Consider the following 18,178-nt stretch of genomic DNA (forward strand, 5'->3'; position numbering starts at 1 on the left):
AGCACTTGTTTTAATTTTCAGCACTTGTATTAATTTTTCAATTGGATCCTTACTCTTGCTCTGGTGGTAGACTCTTAGGATTTTCAACACCCAGTCAACGGTTCGAGTATGTATAGGTGGTGAAATCCCATTAAGGCGTGAGTGTGTGGGAGTGTGTGTGTGTGTAAAAAAAATTATTTTTTTTTTTAAAGGGCTTATTTTTCAATTTACCGAATAACACCTAAGTCAAACGATCAACTGCAAAACATAAGCTTTATCCTTGGGTTCTTTAGATCTGGTAGATTTTACATTATGATGCACTCATAGTAGCTATAACGTCCTGGATTTTCACTATTAACATAAGCCTTATCCTTGGGTTCTTCAGAACTGGTAGATTTTACATTATTATGTAATTAACTTATATTATCACTTACTGACCATTAGCACTCAGTCTTAGTTTATACACAGGTGGTACCAGTAAAGAACCACACAAGTCCAATTAATTAACCGTAGGAAGCCAACAAATCTGCTCGATTACTTAAACACCGAATTTAGCCACATGATTTGCTCACACAGAGCTTAAATCCAACCGACCTAATACTGATTAATCAAGACAATCGTAACTAAATTAAAAGATCTACTCGAAGCCGAGTTAGATAAGGCCCAGATCTTGACTAATGGACCAAATCAACCCCGTCACTCTTTTAGCCTAAAACCGACGGTTTAGAGTAGTCATGATCAAATCTCCACTTTCACTAGTTATAACTAGGCCACCTTATGAATATAGTTAATCTAAACCCTAATCATTGCCCACGAGAAATCTCAATACCTAATTTATTTCAGAAATTTTTTGATTTTCCAAACAAGCTCTATACCGCTCGTTAGTGGGCCACTAGTTCTAAAACTATAGAATAATGTCTGTCTTACTGGGCTTGACATCCATCATGGGAGTCGGACCTGGGTACTGTTCAAAACCGTTCAACTTGAATGAAAAGATAAGTGTATGAGAAGTGCAAATACTCTAAAGGAAGAAGCTGAAACTTAAGTGAATTGGGTCATCCACACTTATGCAAAGTTAAGGATTTCGAACCGTCGGTTTACGACCAAACTTCACATGTGGAGTAAGGATATTTTCATGCTCATATCTGTATAGCCGCGGCCCCGATCGACCATCGGTGACCGTTGAACAGACTTCTAATCATATCCGTCGATTAACGCATCCAAATGGTGGGCCGAACATGTCCATACGTAGATCATCATTAAGGCTAACTATCCTACGGTGTATATCAATATATACACTCTGTAGTGGGCCCTAGAGGTTAGAAAAACCATCGCATAGGGCTAGTATAGTAAAAACCCAACCCTTGGGGTCATTTACACCAAATCTGGCATTATAAAAGGGCCTCATTTGGGTACCCCCTCTCCCCATACGAATTTGCCCTAGAGAAAAGAAAGAGAGAAAGAGAGAAAGAGGAGAAAAGAGGAGAAAGAGAGAGGGAGAGCTTGGAAGCATGAGGGTCTGTGCACCTTCACCCTCTCATCTCCTCTATAGCAACATCGTCCTTTATTGGTGTCGATTCGATGACTATTGAAGGTAAGTATGGAGTTATATTTGTAGGTTTGGGTCTTGGGTTAATTTCCTTCTAATTCTTACTAGCTTGTATGCTTATTTAGACATTTCAACAATGATTTTCTAACACCATAACCCTACGGGCGTTGTGGATCGAGCGAGTCGTTACAAGGTGTAGACTATTATCCTTAAATGGCCTAGCACCAATTTTACTATGAGTTTAATGATTATGAATGTTAGGATGAGATGCTTGAGTAATCTAAAGAGAGCCTAGCCAAGACCCTACATGATAGATCCCCATAAATTTCATGAAATGAATAAGTGTTGTTTATTTGTTCTTCAATATGATTGGGTTTGATTTTGGTGTGATATGTTCATCTCATATATAATTTTACTAAATTCAATAACATGATTGAGTATTATTTATTTGCTCTTCAACATGATTAGGCTTAATTTGGTATGGTATGTTCATATAGTATGCGATCCTGGTATAACCTTTCTTGTGGCATGCATGATTGCATTAATCCTTGTTGTATGTTTGTCCTATGAATGGTGTGTAGCTCTTGTTTTCTTCGTTAACCCCCCACAACACACATACACATTTATTTCATATTATTGTTAGTAGTTACAATTGTAGAAAAATCTAAATTTACATGTTTAATGTATGAGTGCATGATATCACTTGTGTTAGATGATGAATTCTGATTCGTTGAAGTGTTATTGAATGCCATAAACCCCTAGGTTGGTAAGGGAATTGAAGTGGGAGGTGGTCCCATTGGTAGGACCATCCTGCGGCTAAACCAGAGGGTTTGGGCGGATGTGAATGGGCGATAGTAGTTGGACTACATAGGTCGCTTGCACTCGTTGTCGTCCGTAATATACTCACCTGAACTCGCACGGTCTAGTTCGCTATTGAACAATCATGTTTGTTAGCAATGTCTACTCATACCTGTATGGAACCTGGAATATTCTTCAACCACTGAAGCCTATTGATAACCATTTGAAACCGATCCACTGACTCGAGAGTTGGGCACGGTGGAATGAGACACTGTGTCTGAGCTGTCGGCCTATGCTGGGGTGACGAGTCTCCCCGTAGTGACCGCGAGCGATCCCTCTTCTCAGCACTCCCCATATGCTTGAAATCGGGGATGGGGAACCCGATGGGATCAAGGATCACGGGATTCTGGCCTCGCAAGTTGAGGGGCCTTGGCCTCGCAACCAGTTGAGGGCAATAATACGTGTGGTGTACTAGTTTTTCCAAATTTGTTGGATGAACGGAACTAATTAAATACTCGGCTAACATTATTCATGCATCGCATTAGCTAGGATTTGACGACTCGGCAGTTGAGGTCGCAATGAGGGAGTGTTGGTCATGCACGACTGTGAGATGAAGTCACTTGAGGGAGTGTTGTTGTGAGGTCATGCATCATATCATAATACATGCATATACATTAACAAGACTAGTTAGGGATCTGTGAATGTATGTCTTTCATTAAATTCATCATATAATTGATGCTTGTTGTAATTTAAGGCTAATAGTAACCACACTCTAGGATGGTGTTTTAAAATACCAACCAGATCCTTTATTAGATGCAGGTAATGCGGAGCTCGATGAGCCGAAAGAGATGAGCATGGATGAGGAAGAGGAGCTTCTTACTTCTAGCTCGTGGGCAGTTCACCGTAGACTGTGCAGGTTGATTATGGGTTGTTGAGTTGTAGATTTAGCGCACCATTTCTTTTGGACATTATTTTATAAAAATTTTGTCGGACGACGCCTTGTGCGACCCGTTTGATATTCTTATAGACTTGTATTTCTTAGTCGTATTTGTTTCGGTAGATTAGTTGTGGTTGTAGTTTATGTTTTAGCCGATTTCTTTATTACTCATTTGAACTGATTTATGTACAAATTACCATAATTAGAATATAAGCGACGCTCGAGAATTCGGAGACCGAGTTCATACATAGCTCCTAAAAACCTGGGGTGTTACAGTAGCACAATAATTTCGATTGCTGGACCATGGACCCTGCATGTTAGGATTCAAAACTCATATGCCAGGAAGTCAATTCCTCCTTCAGCTAAAATTGGTTTCTGAAGAAGATTCAGCTTGTGCCCAAGATTCCGTTGTTATGTGAATTAACTGACTCATAGTTTATTCTTAGACTGCCAATCTTGATCAAGGTTTTCCACACCTTGTATGCTTATTCATGCTGTTTTAAGGGCACATATGATGTATATAGATATAAAATAGTCAATGCTCCTTAATGCATGAATAGAGTTTGAAAATGTACCGTGACATGTGGTACTTCAAGACCTGTAGTGCCTAGAAACCAGGTAACATGTGGCATTTGTGGTGCTTGTTATTATGTATGGTGCACATGTGACATATACATGACATGCATAATTTGGCATATGAAGGAAACAGAAGGTTGAATATAACTCATTTAGGACATTTGAAGATGGACTGCGGGGCATGTAGCACGTGTAGCACAAGATTACCGTCCTCTGTGTACTGGGCATAAAGACATACCAGTGCCTGGGGTTGTGTGGGGTCCATAGAGATGTATGTAACAAATCCACTTGGTCCATATGTTTTGAAAGACTATAATAAGACAAATCTAAAATTCAAGCAGATATAATACTCAGGTGAGCCCCACCAATGGAACAGTACGAACGGAAACATCCACAGTTAAAACCTTTCCGGAGCTGACCATGATGTTTATATGCCATCCAAACCGTTTGTATGATTATTACCACTCAGATAAACAGTAGGCACAAATATCATCCCGAAACAAAACTTGTGTAGTATAGCCCACATGAGTTTTTGATATGCTAAGTTTTTAGAATCCTGTCCTATAGTAATCTTGCAAAACAGATGGACTTTTAGAATCCTGTCATATAGTAGTCTTGCAAAACAGATGGACAGATAGGATCTGTCACAGACATCTTTGTGGGCTCCATGCGGACGGAATATCTCCGTGCCCGGTTCACAGACGATCCGCTTTCCTTGTCTCTTCTTTTTGCAGGGGAAAAAAAATGACAAGTAAATCTTTATTTTGTTTGGGATCTCTGCAGACAGGATGTAGATACGGACCAGCAGAACTTGTGTTGCTGACAAGTAGTAAGTCTGGTCTACGGTACACACGTGACACATGTATCACATACATGGTTTAGCGTATGAAGGAAACAAAAGGTTGAATGCAAGGTCAAGGGTTCGAATACCATAGGTGTTGAAATCTCACGATGGCGTGGCGTGCACCACAAGAGTATGGTCCTTCATGAGCTCACTGCTCTGTAGGGAAAAAAAATAACAAATCCTTATTTTGTCTAGGTTCTCTAGGGACAAGTAGTAGATCTGGACTAATATAACTTGTGTTGATGCCAAGTACTAGATCTTGTCTGGATGATGTAAATACAAAATAGATGCCCCTGTTGTAGGAAGTAATTGCATAAACCACTTATGTTTAATCTAATATTTTAAAGCTTAGACCAGACGAGCGGATTAGGTGAGACCTGGAATCCACCAACGTGGGTGGGACCCCTAACAGTAGGGCCCACTGTAATGTATGTGACTGCATCCACGCTGTCCATCCATATTGGAAGCTCATTTTAGGGCATGATAAAAAAAATGTAGTAGTTCTGAATCCCAGTTGGACCATAGTATAGGAAACCGTAGTGAATGACCATTAAAAACTTCTTGTGGATCACAAAAGCTTTGGATCAAGATGATATTTGTGTGGTCTCTTCTTCGAGCTGTTTGTGACCTTATCAACAGGTTGGATGGCAAATAAACATTCGGGTGGAATCCATGAAGTTTTTAATCGTGGGGATTCAATCATGACTATTTATTGTGGTGTGGTGCATCTAAGATTTGAGATCATACCCTAAAATGAGCTTTCAAATTTGTGATTGTGTGGATTCAAGGCACATACATCACTGTGAGCCCCACAGTTGGGGTCCCAACCACCTTGGTCCCACTTGGGGGTTGGACCAGTAACCTGGTCAGATCTATTGGAGTAATTGATTTTGTTTTAAATGCTACTACAAGTATTAGACCTCAAATCCACTGTTTCTATGCTGGTGTTGGCACATTACCATAGGAGTACTTGAGGTGGGTGGAGAAGATGCCCAAAAAAAAAAATGGTAGATTAGACAGTAAGACTCTTATTAGGCGGCCATACATGATCATTAGTGTAGATCTAACCTTTGGATTATTCAGATCAGGCAATTAAGTGGGCCCTATTACAGTTATGATAATTGCAAATAGGTTTGGGGCGGGATGCTTGAACCATGGTCTTATACACGGATATTAAGCCGGATATAGAAACATACGGTATAGAAACCTTATAGAAGAAAAGTGAGTAGGGTAAGCTTCTCTAACCCTTTTTTTCATATAAATATACATTTTGGTCCCCTTGCCCACACAAGTGAGAGAAAACCTTGGTCACATTAATTTTTTTTTTTCCTTTTTCTTTTTTTAAAATTTATTTATGTGAGGTATAGAATATCAAAATTTCTGTGGACAATATTAAGGCATTGGCTTCCAATCAGGTACATCTTAATATTTTTGCATTGAATTTATATTATTCATGTATAGATGATCCATTAATTCCACAATATAGAAATAATATAAATTATTTTAAGCCTTTGATCATTTAGTCCTATCCTAGCCTCACCCGACCTATAAGGCCATAGCTAGGGCTACATCCTTCTTAGCCTGGTATAGGCCAAAGTGGAAACAGGGCTGGCCCGGCATATTGCCACCCATATCCAGGGGTTTATACATAGAGCCTGAGGATTTCAACATTGCAAGCCAATTTTCACCCCTATTTGAAATTAAACCCGCTAGCATGACTAGCATAGGTATGTGAGTAGCATATCTATTGTCACATGGATGGAGCTTTCATAAAATCCAACCTGTTCATAACATACATTGCATCAAGTTCATCATGGGACCCAGAAGATAATGGTCAAGAAACAATTGGGACAGAACACCCACCATTAATTTTTTGTTCACCATTTCCATTTAGAGGTTTTATGTATAATTTCCTATGGGATGGCCCACCTGATTTTTGAATCAGCCTAATTTTCGAGATCAAGGATAAGCGAGGCTTGTTATGTCTGATGGAATGGGTGGATCTCATTCATGTAAAGTCACTCCCACATTCAAAAGCACTCCCTATTAGAGTTGGACATTGACCCAGTTGAACTGAGTCAGGGTTGACAAGATAGGATTTTGAAATAGGCCTAATCGGAACTTGACCGGACTTAGTATTAAGTCCAACATGCCTGAACCAATTCGAGTACCAGACCAAAATTCCTCTTTAGGAACGGTTTTAAACCGTGGCTAAATAGTGTGCCGCAAAGAATTAGGAACGGTTTAAAACCGTTCGAAAATTTCTGAACACGAACGTCGCAAATAATTAGGGACGGTTGAAAATCGTCGCAAAATTTCAATTTCAAGCCCACTAATTTTGGGAACGGTATTTAAACCGTCCCTAATTTTTGCTAAATCATTTTAGAAATAGACGCTGCACATACAAATCCATTCTATTATCTAGATAATAAATACCTATGCATATCACAATGCATTTAGAAAAAAAAAAAAAAACAGAAATAAGGGCCTGATTGAATGCACTCTTACCAGACAGAATGAAAAGCAAGACATGCTGCAAAATAGACCATGACTTGTGCAAAAGTCCACCTACAAATCAATTATCATTAAATTAGGAAAAGATCCTTAATCTACAACGTATCTAACATTGAATTTAGTTCCATTTCATATAAAAATAAAAGAAATAAAACCATACCTGAACCAAAAATATGGCCGTTTCTAATTAGTGATTTTGGTGTAGTGGTAATTAACTCGGTCTCCATTGTTTTTCTGATTTTACAATCATCGTCATCATCTAGCAGCTATTATGGTCTGGCTATTACAATAATACTTATCTTTTAGGAAAAAGAAACATAGCAATTGAGAGCAAGAACCTAATATCAACTGATAGCAGTGTTTTTGTTCAAAAACCTTAAATTAAAGCTTGGAAGTTACAATATGTTTAGTTGTCTCCCAATGCAAGAAAACAAAAGGGAACAAAGTATGTGCAGTCAACTTGGAATTGATACTAATTTGTAAGGTCTTTTCAACAACAAAGATCAATGGGAATCAAGGAATAAAACATGAATTAGATGTTCAGGTAATGTCACAAAACAAGAGAACAGAACAATGTGACTTACCAAAAAAATGATAACAGCACAAACCCACAAGAATACCTTCTTTTGCAACATGATGATACAAAGCATTAAGATCATTGACACTATAAGAAGGGTACAATTGAATTTTGAAACTACAATGTCCCAAAGCACCTGCTTGTAATGTATAAATAGAAGTACTTGCGGGTCGGTTAACACCATGGATTTGAGCGGATTTGAGGGGATTTCAAATCCCCGCAGCCACACAAAGCGGATTCATATTACCGGGTGTGTTGGACGAACGGTTCAAAGTTACATGGATCCCAAAATGATGTATTTATTATATCTACACCGTTCATCCATTTTGTGAGATCATTTTAGAGCATGATAGCAAAAACGATTCATATCCAAAGTTTAAGTGAACCACACCATAAATAGTAGTGGGACAATGATTCTCACCATTAAAACATTTTTAGGGCCCACCATAGTATTTATTTTCCATCCAATTTGTTCATAAGGTCACAAAGACTTGGATGAAGAGGAAAAACAAATATCATATCAATAAAAAATTCTGTAACCCCAAAAGGGTCTCAATGGTAGACGTTTAATAACCCACAACTTTTTACAGTGTGGTCCACTTGATCTTTGGATCTGTATTATTTTCTCGTTCAAGCCTTATGACATGCTTGAAAAATAAAAGGACGGTTGGGATATAACATATATCTTATGATGGGACCTATAGAACTTGGTAACGTGTTAACCAGCCATATAGCTAGTGTGCGGTACACCAGCCAATCTGCTTCCCTCTACGCGCCAAAGAAGCAACGTTTATAATGGCAGCCACCGTTGAAACGATGAAGTGAAAACATAAATATTAGCTAGATCTTAAGCTTCCTCAGCTGCCAAGAAATTTTTAATGGTGGGAGTTCAATTTACGCTTTCTGGTCCACTTCAATATTGGTACTATCTCATTTTTGGAATCATGCCGTAAAATGATGTGAGAAAAGGGATGAATGGCGTGGATAATACTCTCGCATCATGATGGGCCCCATAGAGAGTAGGGGTAGGATGTAAACTACTTAACGTTCTATAGAATGGCTTTCAACCGTTCCTAAACCAAATACATAGCCATTCCTAACCCTAATTTTTGGTGTAGTGGCCTGGACTAGTTTGGACCAAGTCTAACCTAGTCACAAGTACTGAGTCAATTCGAGTACAATCGGTATCCATAATCTGACCTAGTCACAAGTACTTGGATTCACATGAAAAATACAACCTCTTTATCAACTACATGGCATCTCAGATCTAAAACATCATATTTATGTTTTTATATATATATATGTACGAGTTGAGTTTCGGATCGAGTCGAGTCAATACCAAGTTGGATTTCAGGTCGAGTCGAGTTACCGAGTGACTCGAACTCGACTCGTTTTGATTTCGGATTGGATGAAGGCAACTCGATTCGGATCGACTCACCCACTCGGTTCGAATCGAGTAGAATGAGTTGAGTTTGCCAGGTCAAGTTGTCCATCACCCAAGTTTTAGTTGGATATTCTTATTCATTAATCATTGTCTCAAACAACCACTTGCTCTAAAAGCTTGAGTCATTAAAGGATGTTATATCAACATATATTAAGTTATTTTAACACATTGGCTACCAAAAAAATGATAATTATTAATGGCAGAAAAATGAATGGATAGGATTGTTCAACTAACAGTATTTTGGGACTGACACGTGAGTTCCACAATTTGGTTGATTAAGTTTGAGTTAACGTATGGCCGGTATACTAATTACTAAGTGCCTTTGTATAAGTGTCTTTGGCTGCCCCAGAATTAAATAACTCCCCCTCGCTAGGTCCTGTTTTCCTACTGCGACCAAAAAAAAAAAAAACCGTTTTGGATGCGCGACCGGGTTGTTAGGTGTCTTGACTTGACTCACTGATTTACACCCAGGATAGTAGTCGAGTCACACCGGCCCAGGTATTTAAGACTCTGCAACTCAGATTGACTCGTTTGGTCTAAGTGGAATCATGACCCACTGAGTTATGGGTGGATACAGGAGGGTTGGGGATTAGCCGTGTCGAACTGGGTTGCGTCTGACCAAGTTGACTTGAGACACATGCATCAATCTTTAAAGCCTTTGGCAACCATCTAGTGGGACATTTAAGTGGTGCAGAGGCGGCTTCCATGTTGGATATGGCATGTGACATGCATAGGGATGGACGTGATGAAGTCAATTGAACATCTTCGTCAGGGATAATTATTCCAAATTCATGGAGCTTCTCTGGACTATTAACAGACATTCCTTGAATCTACCCACAAGTAAATTTTTTTTTTTAAAAATCTAATAAATTCGAAAATAACTTGATTGATAATTGTCCCTTTTATGTGTCCCCATTACACTGTTAATAAAGAAAAAAAAAAACTAAAATAAGATTCATAACTACTAAAAATAATAAAATTTTAACTCTAATAAAAATCCTAATCCTAGTAAAATTCTTGTAAAGCTTAATTTCTAAAAATAAATTTTCAAATAAACTTTTGCTCCTACCATTTTTAAAACTTATTTATAAAAAAGAAGAAAATTTAAAACTCTTATATTAAGAAAATATTTTAAAAATCAAAATTACTAAAAATAGTAATTTTTTCTTAAAATTTTGTTTTTAAGCTGAAAGCGCGCTTTCTGATGATGCGAACATATACAACCCACTTTGCAGGTCAGCTCAACTCGGATGGCCTGTCACAGTAAAGATTAATAAGTTGTACGCCCCGTGATGATACCCGAATAAAAAGTTATGATCAATTTACGGTTCACAATTCTTTTGATTCTACCATACTAGGAATGTATTGGTTTCCCGTCCTACATCAGCATGACTCTAAAATTTGGCCAATCTAATACTTAAACTGTCCATTGTGTAGCCGACCAGGTGCGTGGACCATCCCATTACATTTCTGGTGCTCACTTGATGGATAGCTTCAATCTTCTACGCAACATCCAGGTAGCATGTACATCTTTTGTATTGGCAGGTTATCCTTGCATGCATGCACGTCACATTGTAGAGAAGGAAATCCTGCCGTCCACATAACTGACGAATTCCGCAAGATTAGTGGCTGGGATCATCTAATTTGTGAGGCTATGGGTACCGTCCATCAATCTTTGGTTGTGAAAGACTGGTTCGGATTTCTTACGTGGCATAGGCATCCACTCGTGGGAACTTAAAGGATGGAGGATACCACAGAAGGAGTCGTGTTTCCTATGACTAACATTACAGGGAGCTGGTGCAACAAATAATCTTTGGGGCTTGTAGACACCCATCTTAAACATGGATCAAACTACTCTCACTTTATTACCAGTTTCGATTGAAAGTATCGCACAGCCTAACGCATGCAAATATGGCCACATGGATGGACAGACTACAAAGAGTTTTGGAGATAGCCAACGGACTAGATAAACCGATCAGATAACCTATTGACCTGTTTACTTGCGCAATCATCTAGGGCTTGGGATGTTTAAACACGCAACATACCGATGAAGCTACTCCCAGGCTGACCTAGGACCCTAAAAAAGCCCAAAAGGAAAGTTCGGTGGGAAGGTCATCAACACGATTCAGAAGCAATCAACAGCACGGATCTACGGAACCATAACCCTCTCGGCTCAATTTCGGCCTTTCGCCTGAAGCACCAGTTAGCTGTAGAGCGATCAAAACCGCATTTTCCTGACTCCAATGGCACCAAAAGTCACCCAAGGGATTCCCGAGGTATTAAAAAAAATAAAAAAAATAAAAAAACAAAAAAAAAACCACCAAATTCGAATGGCCGTTACCGGAGCAGACAGGCAGCAGTGTGAAAGGAGGATCACCGTGGCTTCGGAACACTGACAAAGCACCGAACCAACAAAAAAACTTTGGGCCCATCTCGGCCCATCTCGGTGTCTTTGTTAAATCCACTCCGTTCATCAATTTCCACTGCTCGTGTTACGACTTCTTGTAAATATCAGGCAGTTCCAAAAGCTCAGTTGAGCCACACCATGCCCACCATTCAAACCTTCCTAGTGCCTATAGGGATGTGTATATGCCATCCGACCAGTTCATAACCTTACTCCCATGACGAACGTAAAACGCAAATATCAGCATGGTCCAAAACTCCGGTGGGCCAAAAGGTGGGCATCTCATCCCTACCGTTTACTTTGGTGTGGCCCACTTAAGTCTTGCATCTGACTTACTTTTGAGAATACATGCTAAAGTGAGGTGAAGAAACTGATTGCCGTGGTGTATGTTACCCTGACAATCCAAAGGCCCCACCGATCTCTTTGTTGCAGGGCCTCCCTGCAATCTGTAGCAAATTGGCCTGCAAGTGTCCTCCGTATCAAGTCTCTGGCGTGTGGAAGAAAAATAAACAAATCTAAACCCTTCAATAGATGGCCACTAATACACGCTCGAGAAAGAAGTTAAATTAGAAGTCTATAACCGCACGTTCAACCGAAAATAAGGCTGAATATTTAGATGGATGGGATCTTCCAAACTGAGGCGTTTTTGTGCATGCACCATGGACAGGTCCATCATACCAACGGGTGGATCACCGATGCATGGTCCCAATTGTTACTTTGAAAAAATTAGCAATGTAGACGCAGGCACTTGGAAACTACTTATAAATTGCGCATGTGGTATTAAACCGTCCAAATTATGTTAACCATTTTAGATGCATTTTGTACCAAAATTTGAGATTATTTGAATATCGGAAATTCATTGGACGGTTTAAAAATGAAAAATACACAACTTTCTATTTCCTCAAACAAGTGATCACGAATTGAAACAGAGGTTATGACTGTTCAACGTATCTCATCTGGCGAAAATGGGCTGCACAATCTAGTGCCTTTTATTTGAGTTAGCATATGCCACGTGGACAATTCCTAAGTGCCAGCATATGAAGAATCATACGCAGTCGGAGTATATTATAACTCCTTTGAATGATAATAAATAATAGAGAAATTTACTACTGTGGACCCCACCTTTTATCCAGTGGTTTTTTAAGCAATACAAACTTAGAATATGCAGTTGGACCTCCTCGTACGGAGTCGGAATTTCAGTACGAAAATACCCCCACCTTCCTTTCGAGGACGAGCGCTGACGCTTTTCCAACCGAGAGTTGTACGGACGGCTCAAAAGAGATCAAAGTTACATGGCCCCACAGCCATGTATTTATTATATCCACAACGTTCATCCATATTTCGAGATCATTTCAGAGCATTATCCCCAAAAAAAAAACCATATCCAAAGATCAACTGGACCACACCACAGAGAGCAATGGGAAAATTGACTTTCACCGTTAAAAATTTTGTAGGGCCCACCATGACATTTATTTTCCATCCAATCTATTCATAAGGCCACAAAGGTCTTTATGAAGAGGAGAAACGAATTTCATAATGATCCAAAATTCTATAACCCCTAAAAGGGTTTCAATGGTAGACGTTCAATTCCCCATTGCTTTTTACAATGTGGTCCACTTGATAGTTAGATCTATCTTATTTTTCGTCTCAAGCTTTAATATGAGCTCGCCAAATAGATGGACGGTTTGGATATAACACAGACCTCATGATGGGACCTACAAAAGTAACATTATATATATATAAAAAAAATCATCACAGAAGGCCGTGGCACCACCGTCGGTTTGGCGGCAGGTTCGGCGGCAGTGCCGCTGAACCGGCGGTAGTGCCGCGGCAGTGCGACTTTTTTTTTTTTTTACATGGAGAACTTTTTCTCCCTTACATTTTTCTCTAATACATAATTAAGTGTGTATATATATATATATAAGTGTATAAAAATATTTCTCTGTCTTTCAATTCATTTCTTTGCCTATTTATTTAATAAGCATATCTCCTAAACTAGAATGATTTACTTAATGTACCACATATGATTTTTGGGTAGGAGAAGCTAATTAAGTCAACCAACCTAGTTATTTTCCAAGATTCCATCGGGTCGATGGTTGAAAATCCATTTCATTCAGTTCGTGGTCAATTTCAATCACTTCGCGGTCAAATTGGAAATTCAGCGGGGCAAACATGAAATTAAGCGAAGCAAACATAAAATTGAGTGGGGAAAACTAGAAATTTAGCTGGTAAAACATGAAATTGAGCAGGGCAAACATGAAATTAGGGCTGAAAGTCAGGCCAGTTGGTTCGGGTTGGTGCTCAACCCTAACCCAACCCAAGGTTCCTATACCTAAACCTTGACCTAACCCAACCCAATCTTGGGTTGGGAATTCTCAACCCAAGCCCAACCCAAGAGAGCTCGACGGATTGATTAGGTTGGTCGAGTGTATACATGTTTATTTGGGAGAGAGAAATCCGATATATCTTATTACCTTAAGTCCTTGGAAATGACGTGGACAAATGAGACCCGACATCAATAGTGTACCTTCTACACATACAATCCACACTCAATTATAATTTATAAGTAACTAATATATTGATTGGGTTCAGGTTGGGTCAGGCAACCTGAGACCTCAACCCAAACCCAACCTAAGTTTTATCGGGTTGGTGTTTGTATAGCCCAAGCTTGAGATCGGACTTGATATATCCTGCCCGAGCCTAACCCAATGTCGGGTCGGTCACAGGTCGGTCGGGTTGAACCCGCCCAACTTTCAGTCGTACATGAAATTGAGGGGGGCAAACTAGAAATTCAGAAGGGCAAACATGAAATTGAGCGGAGGAAACTATAAAATCAGCGGGGCAAACTAAAAAATCAGCGAGGCAAATTAGAAAATCAGCGGGGCAAACTAAAAAATCAGCAGGGCAAACTAGAAAATCAGCGGGGCAAACTGGAAAATCAGCGGGGCAAACTATGAAATCAGCGGAGCAAACTAGAAAATCAGCAGGGCAAACTAGAAAATCAGTGGGGCAAACTATGAAATCAGCGGGGCAAACTAGAAAATCAGCGGGGCAAACTATGAAATCAGCAAGGTAAACTAGAAAATCAGTAAGGCAAACTAGAAAATCAGTGGGGCAAACTAAAAAATCAGTGGGGTAAACTACAAAATCAGCGAGGCAAACTAGGAAATCAGCGGGGCAAACATGAAATTGAGCAGGACAAACATGAAATTCAATGGGGCAAACTAGACAATCAGCGGGGCGAACTTAACAGATATTTTCATTGCTTAAGCCGATAAATCTAAACTTATTCAATGTTCAAATGGACCATACGAAATGAAATTTTTAATTGAACTTTTATTGTTGATCATTTCTTAGGGGCTATAGAAGTTTTGGATCAAGCTTATAATTGTTTTTTCTATCAATCCATGTCTGTATGATCTTATGAATAGGTTTGATAACAAACAAATCACTATTGGGCTCATTATGGTTTCAACGGTGGAAATCATTATGCCCATTGTTTCCTGTGTTGTGATCCCTTGGAAATGATTTGGACAAATGAGACTCGACATCACTAGTGTACCTTCTACACAAACAATCCACACTCAATTATAATTTATAAGTAACTAATATATTGATCGAGTTCGGGTTAGGTCGGATAACCTGAGACCTCAACCCAAGCCCAACCTAAGTTTTATCGGGTTGGTGTTTGTATAGCCCAAGCTTGAGATCAGACCCGATATATCCTACCCAAGCCCAACCTAATGCAGTGGGGAATTGAGCGTCTACCATTGAAACCCTTTTAGGGGTTACAGAAGTTTTGTATCATTATGAAATTTGTTTTTCCTCTTCGTCAGGTCTTTGCGACCCTATGAATGAACTCAGATGAGGAGGATTTCTCACAAACATCACAGTTGGCCCCACCTGAGTTTCTAATGGTTGACGCTCATTCAACACTGTTTCCTGTAATGTGGTATAGTTGAGATTTGGATATACCTCATTTTTGGTATCATACCATAAAATGATTTGGAAAAATATATGGACGGCATGGATGAAAATCATACATCATGATGGGGCCCACAGACCAGCGACGATCCGCCATTGGCAGGTGGCAGGAGGAGTACCCAATCCGTTTCTGTGAAAAGGAGGGGTATTTACGTCCTGAAAGAAGGGCAAACTAGAAAAACGGTGAGGCAAACCGAAATATGAGTGGGGCAAACTAGAAAAAGCAGAGGCAAATCAAGTATGAGCGGGGCAAACTAGAAAACAGTGGGGCAAACTAGAAAAGTAGCGGAGCAAGAATCAGCAAGGCAAACATGAAAAGCAATGGGAAAATATGAAAAGCAATGGGCAAACTAGAAAGCAATGGGAAACATGAAAAGCAATGGGAAACATGAAAAAGCAATGGGCCAAACTAGAAAACAATGGGAAACATAAAAACCATGGGAAAACAAGAAAAAGCAATGGGAAAACATGAAAAACAGTGGAAAAAATATGAAAAACATAAAAATAAGAAAAACAACGGAAAGATAGAAAGAGGCCAAAAGAGTAAGAAAAGAGGAAAAACATGAAAAACAGCGGGGAAAACATGAAAAACTCTATGGGCCCATCATGATAGATGTGTTTTATCCATGCTAGGTGGCTGTCCATTTTACCAGCTCATTTTAGAGTATGAGCACGAAAGTGATCCAGGTCTAAACAAGTGCAGCTCAACATTTTTGGGGGCCTTAGGCAAGTCATAAAAATAAGGCTTAGAATTTAATTTTTTGAGAACTTAATTAGCAATAAAGTAGGTAGTTGTGGTCCTAGGTTTTAGGAGAAGAATTTATTGAGAATGATGTTATTATTTTGAAAAGAGACGATAGAGTTGGACTATTATTATTGATAGTGCTAGTTTATAGGATTTGTTTTTATTAGGAGTTGGAAACATGAGCTCCGCTGTTTTTCATATTTTTTCGGTTATTTTTCATGTTTTCCCCCACTGTTTTTCATATTTTTCCCGCTGTTTTTCATGTTTTCCCCCTGTTTTTCTAGTTTGCCCCGCTGTTTTTCATGTTTCCCCCGTTGTTTTTCTAGTTTGCCCTACTGTTGTTCTAGTTTTATCTGCTGTTTTGTTTGCCTTGCCAATTTTCCTCTTTGTAGCAACTCTAGTCTTGTTTTGTTATCTTGTTTTTCTTTTAGTGGGTTTCGATTTTCACCTCCTTTTTAGTCAAATGGAATCTAAGATCCTACGAAAAGGACTCTCCTTTTTCTAGTTTGTCCCGCTCATATTTCATGCTTACCTTGCTCATTTTTATGTTTGCCCCGCTCTTTTTCATGCTTGCCCCGCTCTTAGGATCGATACCAAGACCTCAAGTGTTGAAACGAGGTATTTCCACTCAGTCTGCCAGTTGAGCTATTGATCTAGGTGATAGCTAGATCTGTCTTATTTTTTGTCTCAAGCCTTAATACGAGCTCGTCAAATAGATGAACGGTTTGGATATAACACATACCTTATAATGGGACCCACAAAATGCCGTAGGAATTATAACGAAAAAAGAAAAAGAAAAAGAAGCTAGTGAATTAGGGTCAGTGGGACCCTATAGCTAATGGTGAAAATAAGTGTTTTGACCTGATAGAGGAAGGTGGTTTCACACATACTGCATAGTGGGCTATATAAAGCATGAGTGTAGGCCTATTTTAGTTTGCTCCGCTGTTTTTCTAGTTTGCCCCACTCATATTTTAGTTTGCCCCGCTGTTTTTCTACTTTGCCCCACTCATATTTTAGTTTGCCCCGCTGTTTTTCTACTTTGCCCCGCTCATATTTCAGTTTGCCCTACTGTTTTTCTTATTTGCCCCCCCCACTAGATTTTCAACCATCGACCCGAGGAAATCTTGGAAAATAACTAGGTTGGTTGGCTAAATTAGCTTCTCCTACCCCCAAAATCATATGTGGTACGTTAAGTAAATCATTCTAGTTTGGATCCTTACTCTTGCTTGAGTGGTAGACTCTTAGGAGTTTCAACACCCGGTCAAGCGTTTGAGTATTCATAGGTGGTGAAATTCCACTAGTGTGAGTGTGTGGGGGTGTGTGTGCATGTGTAAAAAAAAAATCATTCTAATTTAGGAGATATGCTTGTTAAATACATAGATAAAGAAATGAATTAAAAGATAGAAAAATATTTTTATATACTTATATATACATATTTACATAATTATGTATTAGAGAAAAATGTAAAGGAGAAAAAGTTCTCCCCCAAAAAAAAAAAAATTTTGCCAGACTTCTGCGGCACTGCCGCCGGTTCGGCGGCACTGCCGTGGCTGCCTATATATTTGTTTTTTTTTTTGTGCTTTTATAGGTCCCATCATGAGGTCTGTGTTATATCCAAACCGTCCATCTATTTGGCGAGCTCATATTAAGGATTGAGACGAAAAATAAGATAGATCTAACTATCCAGTGGACCATACTCTAAAAGGCAGTGGGGAATTGAATGTTTACCATTGAAACCCTTTTAGGAGTTACAAAAGTTTTGGATCATTATGAAATTTGTTTTTCTTCTTCATCCAAGTCTTTGTGACCCTATGAATGAACTTAGAC

This window comes from Magnolia sinica, chromosome 3 (assembly GCF_029962835.1).
Source record: "Magnolia sinica isolate HGM2019 chromosome 3, MsV1, whole genome shotgun sequence".
Lineage (NCBI taxonomy): Eukaryota > Viridiplantae > Streptophyta > Magnoliopsida > Magnoliales > Magnoliaceae > Magnolia > Magnolia sinica.